We start from the raw sequence: 7,458 nt of genomic DNA, 5'->3' as shown, positions 1-7,458 counted from the left end.
CAAGAGAGCAATGAGAGAAAGTTGTGCCCCTTAAAGATCAAAGAGGTCATCTTTGTGTTGAATCTCAGGAGATGGGACAGATATTGAATGAATATTTCTCATCCATTTTTACTGTGAAGAAAGAAATGGAAGCTAGAGAATGCAGGGAAATAATACTGATGTTTTGAAAACAGTTCACATTACAGAAGAGGAAGTGCTGGAGACCCCAGAAAATATAAAGATGGATAACCCTCCAGGAACTGATCTACTGTATCCCAGGATGTTGTGGGATATTAAGAAGGAAATTGTGGGGCCTCTTGCAGAAATATTTGTATCATCTATAACTATGGGTGAAGTGCAGGATGGCTGGAGAGTGGCTAATGTTGTGCTTTTGTTTAAGAAGGGATGTAAGAAGAGAACTATAGACCCAAGTCTGACTTTGGCAATGGGGAGTTGTTGGAAGTGATTTTGAAAGGTAGAATTTATATGCACGTGGGGAAGCAAGGAATAATTAGGGATAGTCAGCATGGTTTTGTGCGAGTGAAATCCTGTCTCACAAACTTGATGCAAGCTTTTTGAGGAAAGAACCGAGAGGATTAATGAGGGCAGAGCAGTAGACATTGTTGACTTGGACTTTAGTAAAGTCTTTGACAAGGTTCCATGTGGTAAACTAATTAGTAAAAGGTGGATCACATGGGATTCAGGCTGAGCTTGCCAATTGAATACAAAATTGGCTTAACACCAGGACACAGAGTGGTGATGGATAGTTGTTTTTTGGACTGGAAGTCTGTGACCAGTGGTGTTCCACAGGGATCGGTACTGGGTCCACTTTTGTTTGTCAACCATTTGGATTAGAATATAGGGGGCATGGTTAGTAAGTTCACGGATGACACCAAGACTGGTGGTATAGTGGACAGTGAAGAAGATTATCTAAGATTACAAACAGATCTTGATCAATTGGCTGAAGAGTGGCAGATGGAGTTTAATTTGGATAAATGTAAGGTGTCGCATTTTGGTGAAACAAACTAGGGCAGGAGTTATATAACTAACCCTTGGGTAGTGTTGTAGAACAGAGAGATCTAGGGGTTCAGGTAGAAAATTCTTTCAAGTTTGCATCACATATAGATAGGGTCTTCAAAAAAGGTGTTAAATATGCTTGCCTTCATTGCTCAGACCTTTGAGTGTAGGAGTTGGGATGTTATGTTCAGATTGTATAAGACGTTGGTGAGGCCTCTTCTGGAGTATTGTGTCTAGTTCTGATTGCCCTATTATATTATTAAGCAGGAGAGGGTTCAGAAGAGATTTACCAGGATATTGCCAGGAATGGACAATTTGCGTTATCAGGAGAGGCTGGTCAGGCTAGCACTTCTTTCACTGGAGATAGGAGGTTGACCTTATAAGTGGTTATAAAATCACGAGGGGTATAGATAAGGTCAATAGTAGGTGTCTTTTCCCTAGGGTGGTGGATTTCAAGACTCGGGGGCACATTTTTAAGGTGAGAGGAGAAAGATTTAAAAAAGACAATTTTCTTACACTTAGTAAAAACCGAAAGAACTGCAGATGCTGGAAATCAGGAACAAAAACAAAGTTGCTAGAAAAGCTCAGCAGGTCTGACAGCATCTGTGAAGGAAAATACAAAGAGTTAACGTTTCGGGTCCAGTGACCCTTCCTCAGAACAGAACAGTTCTGAGGAAGGTTCACCGGACCCGAAACTTTAACTCTGTTTTTTCCCTTCACAGATGCTGCCAGACCTGCTGAGCTTTTCCAGCAACTTTGTTTTGGTTTCTTACACTGACAGCGGTTTGTGTGTGGAATGAACATTGAAAAGAAGCAGTGGATACAGGTACAGGTACAGGTACAGGTACAATGTTTAAAAGTTATTTAGATAAGTACACGAATAAGAAATGTTTGTCAGGATATAAGCCAAGCATAGGCAGGTAGGGCTATTTCAGTTTGGGATTATGATCGGCATGGACTGGTTGGACCAAAGGGTCTGTTTCTGCTCTGTTTAACTCTATGACCTCGATGAAAGCAGAAATCTTCTCAATAATTTGCTGACGTGCAATCATAAGACACAGCACAGTCGAAAAGATGCTGCTGCATGGAAAGAAAAGTTAAAATATAGTTTGTCATTTGCATCTTGTGTGAAGACTAATCTTCGAATTTTACAAGCTTTTAGAACTATGGCACTAATATGGGAAACAATTCCTTAGTCCATATAACCTACAAAGACTGTCACAAGATGGCGCTACAGATTTCACACATGCCTTCAGAAGAATACTACTTAATTATTGAAAACACACCACAATTACAGCTTTCAACTTGCTTCTAGATTATAATGGTATAAATCAACACTATACTTGGAAGCTACTGCAAACTCTCAAAGCAACAGCCATAAGTGGCTGGCCAAACAATGTACAAACAGTCAGAGATGGTAGGAACTGCCGATGCTGGAATCTGAGATAACAAGGTGTAGAACTGGATGAACACAGCAGGCCAGGCAGCAGAGGAGCAGGAAAGCTGATGTTTCGGCTCTACACCTTGTTATTACAAACAGTCAGTATTGGCTCACAAAAATAAAGCAAAGAACTGCAGACACTGGAAATTTGAAACAAAAACGCAGTATTAGAGAAACTCAGCAGAGCCAGCAGAATCTGTAGAGAGAAAAATAGAGCTAATGTGATCACTGGACTCAAAACGTTAACTCAGTTTTCCTCTCTGCAGCTTTTTCTTGAACCTCAGACCACAGTCTTGCCATGATTCATTTCCCAAACCGAACTGCATAACCATTAGTTCAAATTTTCATGACTAGTAAACCACCATTCTCCACAGATTTTGACCAAAACATACATTCTGGTAAATCAAAGATATAGCATCATTCCTCAGAAATTTGATGCTGACGAGAAAGGAATTGAATGTAAGCGGAAGTTTTAAATCTTATTTGCTCAAGATTCTTGAAATTCATAACCGTCTTCTAGTAGCTTTACAACAGTTGATTTATAATGAAAAGAACTACTTTATCCAAGCTAAATCATAAATCAGCATTAGCATTTTTTGGTGGAATTTTCTAACAGAGCAGATTCTGCTTAATTTTGTTTGTTGATCGTTACACACAGTTCAATGCCCTTTGTGTATCTTCAGATATTAGAGCAGTCCCTGTACCCACACACAGCAAGATCTAAAAACCATCCTGAAGCACTTCATAAGCCAAACCAAAAGGAGGAACTAATTTGAAGGGAAAAGCAGAAGCCTGGTTCAAGGAATATCATGTATACAGAGGTTGAAAGATTCAAGTGGTGAATCCCAAAGCCTTAAGCATGCAGGCACAGTCATCAATGATTACTTATGTACTTTTCATTACTAAAGCAGAATATATTCCCAGGGTGGGGAGACAGTCTTGAACTAGAAAAGGACACAGTAATATGAGCAACCGTATACTGGCAGCATTTTAGACTCATTAATGGCTGTAATATCAGTATCCATGTGGACAGATTTGATTGAAACAGCACAAAGATAACTGGAAATTTTGAATACAAATAGATTACACCTAAAGATACTTTGATTCATTTAAATCCATCCTAATTTGTCTGTGCAAGCATATGCTCAGACTAACAGACCTGCCTTCCACTAGTGGAGTGACAGGACTGGGCAAAAACATGAAGCCCAAAGCTGAAAAATTCAACAAAATAAAGGTACTAAAAACATGCAAAATAATTGCATTGAATGAAATAAAATTAAAAAGCAAATAATTTTAATATTCTTCATTACAGCATTAGAAACTTTTGTTACTGTGAGAAAAAAATCATAGGCAACGTTTAAAAATTAAAAATAAAATGATTTAGTTCAATCATGATGATGTAACATTGACATATTTAGATATGGCCTTTTGTTTTAGCATACTAATTTTCCAATATTATACCACATGGGATGCTAGTCCAATTTGTATAGGACATGTATGCCTTTACAGGATGTTACTCATTCCATATGCAGGATATTACTCATCCCACTAAATATGTACAGTCCTTTGGCTCATGTCTATGAACTGTTATTTCCCCATAATAAAGGCACTGTTAAAACAAATCTCTGCGTAGAGTTCCTCTCTGCCATATCTGTTCACCAACTCTTGACATCACTTTCCCAAATGTCATGACCAAGTGCAGACAAAACAAATGATTTGCCAATTCTCCAATTCCCCATTTGACTTGAAAGCTTTATGTTTTGAATTGACTGCAGAATGTTTTACTAATACTGTAAGTGCCCCACTATTTATGTTTTGAGGCTATGAAAATGTTATGCGGACAAGTTTCATTCGGCAAAACACAAAACAGGATAATTTCATTGAAAATTGTTTTTTTCTATTAAAAAACGTGACATCATTCCTTTGGTCACACATATCATCTGGGCCCACACACAAACAAGATCAGTTGACAGAGTAAGGTAATAGGCTGACATGGGTTTTTCAGCACATGAAAGTTAAAATATACACAAATAGTTAGCTGTTCCTTAACTGGTCTGAACATGGAGTTTAATATTGTGGGTCCTTAATTCAGCTGTTCTCCTGTGTGCAGTTGTAGAGAGCAAATTTCCACATTTTATAAGATCTTGGTTGCAGATGGTTTCCTCTGATTGAAGGCACATTTGCAGAACTGAGCAAAACACTTCTCTAAGGAGAGAACCAGACAGAACACAGTTTCTCAGACAACAAGGTGTAGGGCTGGATGAACACAGCAGGCCAAGCAGCATCATAGGAGCAGAGAGGCTGACGTTTCGGGCCTAGACCCTTCATCAGAAAAGGGGGAGGGGAAGAGGGTTCTGAAATAAATAGGGAGAGAGTGGGAGGCGGATAGAAGATGGATAGAGGAGAGGATAGGTGGAGAGGAAACAAACAGGTCGAAGAGGCGGGGATGGGGCCAGTAAAGGTGAGTGTAGGTGGGGAGTTAGGGAGGGGATAGGTCAGTCCAGGGAGGACGGACAGGTCAAGGGGGCGGGATGAGGTTAGTCGGTAGGAGATGGAGGTGCGGCTTGAGGTGGGAGGAGGGGATAGGTGGGAGGAAGAACAGGTTAGGGAGGCAGGGACGAGCTGGACTGGTTTTGGGATGCGGTAGGGGGAGGGGAGATTTTGAAGCTTGTGAAATCCACATTGATACCATTGGGCTGCAGGGTTCCCAAGTGGAATATGAGTTGCTGTTCCTGCAACCTTCGGGTGGCATCGTTGTGGCACTGCAGGAGGCCCAGGATGGACATGTCGTCTGAGGAATGGGAGGGGGAGTTGAAATGGTTCGCGACTGGGAGGTGCAGTTGTTTGTTGCGAACCGAGCGTAGGTGTTCTGCAAAGCGGTCCCCGAGTCTCCGCTTGGTTTCCCCGATGTAGAGGAAGCCACACCGGGTACAGCGGATGCAGTATGGTTCTATGACTACATAACTGAGCCAGTTACTGCTTCAGAAATAGTCATTGCATTTTGATGTTTCATCTCAGAAATTTTTGAAAAATTTTAAGATGGTTCAAGTCAGGGTTTGAGAGAGATATGGGCCAAATGCTGGCAAAATGGGACTAGATTTACATAGGATATCTGCTAGGCATGGATGAGTTGGACCGAAGGGTCTGTTTCCGTGCTGTATATCTCTCTGACTCTAAGTCAATAAATGGGGTCTTTTATCCTCCTAAGGGACTGACCATGTTTTCGTACCAAGTACAATGTAATAGAATAATATATTATTTGCAATAGCTATCCTCAGTGGCAGTCTCCTTGTTTTAGAAATTCGTCTGTCAAGGAATGAGTCATTTTTAAAATATTCCCAGTGTAGAAAAGGAAAATCAGAAAGCATTACTTTAAAAATCTTCATAATACTGTTGATTATTTGATTAATCTACAGGACTTGATGTTTCCATCTCCACATCTTACATGAGTCCACATTCCAGCCCAAATAGAAGCAATTATTCATACTAAAATTCTCCTTTACATCTCAATTATTTCTAAGATAGTGCGACAGATGACTAGACCTGAAGTGAATGTCTCAAGAATGTTTGTTGTTGGCCCATGTGTCTCATTAGAATTTCACCTGCAAACAGCAACTACAAAGAACTACTCATGTCTTTCCAGTTTATTATCTGACAATGGTCAAACGTTAATGGCTCCTTTTGATCAGTTTCAAACCAAATACAGGCTTAAGTAGTAGAACAAGATAAACATTTTCGATACAGTTTACTGCTGCATTTGTAGTTCATTAATAATTCAGATAAACTTAATGTTTAGTTAGACAATTATGCATTTTGCAAAAACAACGCAACAGAATGTCACAGAGTCATACGGCACGAAAACAGACCCTGCAGTCCAACGTGACCATACTGACCAGGCATCCAAATCTAAGCTAGTCCCATGCACCATCATTTGGCCCATATCCCTCTAACCCTTCCTATTTATAGAACCATCCAAATGTCTTTTAAATGTAGTAATTGTACACGCCTCTACCACTTCCACTGGCAGCTCGTTCCAAACACACACCAGCTTTGCGTGAGAAAGTTACCCCTCGGGTCCTTTTTAAGCTTTTCTCCTCTCACCTTAAGCCTATGCTCTCAACTTTTGGACTCCTCCACCCGACATAAAACCATCTGGACTGATTTTCATAAATCATTTTTGCAAAATGTCGAACTTTCACAAACATTATTTATTAAATGGTGAGCTAACTTCAACTCAAGTTCATGTTCATTTAATCCATGTAAAATGTGTCAATTTTTTTCACAAATCAAACAAGCTTGTTTGTTAAGAGTGATCTACATGATTGTAATTGAAAACTTAAACATATCTTTGAAACCAAAATCTACTAAGATTCTATTTTTACAGCTGTTTTCTCTTCATGTTCTTAAAAATAGTAAACTTTCAGATTTTAAACTTCTTTCTACTTGCTTAACAATTTGCTCAGATGCAAATTTGTATGATCTTCTTGAAAAGTACAAGCTCATATTCCCCAGGCTCACAACAGATCTAAAGTGTCACAACTTGTGCAACACTGATTTCTTGGTAGAAGCAGTCATTCCATCCAAAAAGTGGAGAAGATTAGACTGCAAGGAGGAATCTCCTTGCTTCCTCCAACTATAAACTTAAGAGACTCCCTTAATCCCTTGAAGCAACACTTCAAAAAGTAAAATACCGTATTCCAGCTGGTCATTATAAACCGGCCTGCACCATTCTTCAATACAACAAGGTGGAATGATACTGTATTAAACACTAATGCCTACAAAATGAGTGGATCAAGAGCAAGATGGCGCAGAGCAGGGCTCCCAAGTGTGTGCTCGCCCACTCTGATTGCCTTTCTTTCTTCCTCATTTCTTGTTTTTTTTTTGCTATCTTCTATTTTCCTTATTTACCTCTTGCACTCAGATGGCATAGGCAGCAGACCTTGTGAACCTCAAGCAAGCCCAGTGCAGACCTCAAGAGACAGAGAGACAGAGAGACAGAGAGACAGAGAGACAGAGAGACA

The 7,458-nt window shown here is 39.8% G+C and overlaps 1 protein-coding gene across 2 annotated transcripts in view; it reads left to right on the top strand.

Moving 5' to 3' along the window:
* The window catches only part of LOC125486716 (3-hydroxyisobutyrate dehydrogenase, mitochondrial-like), a 39,140-nt gene that overhangs the window by 5,901 nt on the left and 25,781 nt on the right, over nucleotides 1–7,458 (top strand). The gene's annotated exons all lie outside the window — the stretch shown is intronic.

The sequence above is a fragment of the Rhincodon typus genome, chromosome 2 (genome assembly GCF_021869965.1).
Source record: "Rhincodon typus isolate 14 chromosome 2, sRhiTyp1.1, whole genome shotgun sequence".
In the NCBI taxonomy this organism is placed as follows: domain Eukaryota; kingdom Metazoa; phylum Chordata; class Chondrichthyes; order Orectolobiformes; family Rhincodontidae; genus Rhincodon; species Rhincodon typus.
Note: the sequence above shows the minus strand (reverse complement) of the source record. Positions and strands in the feature narration are given on the sequence as shown.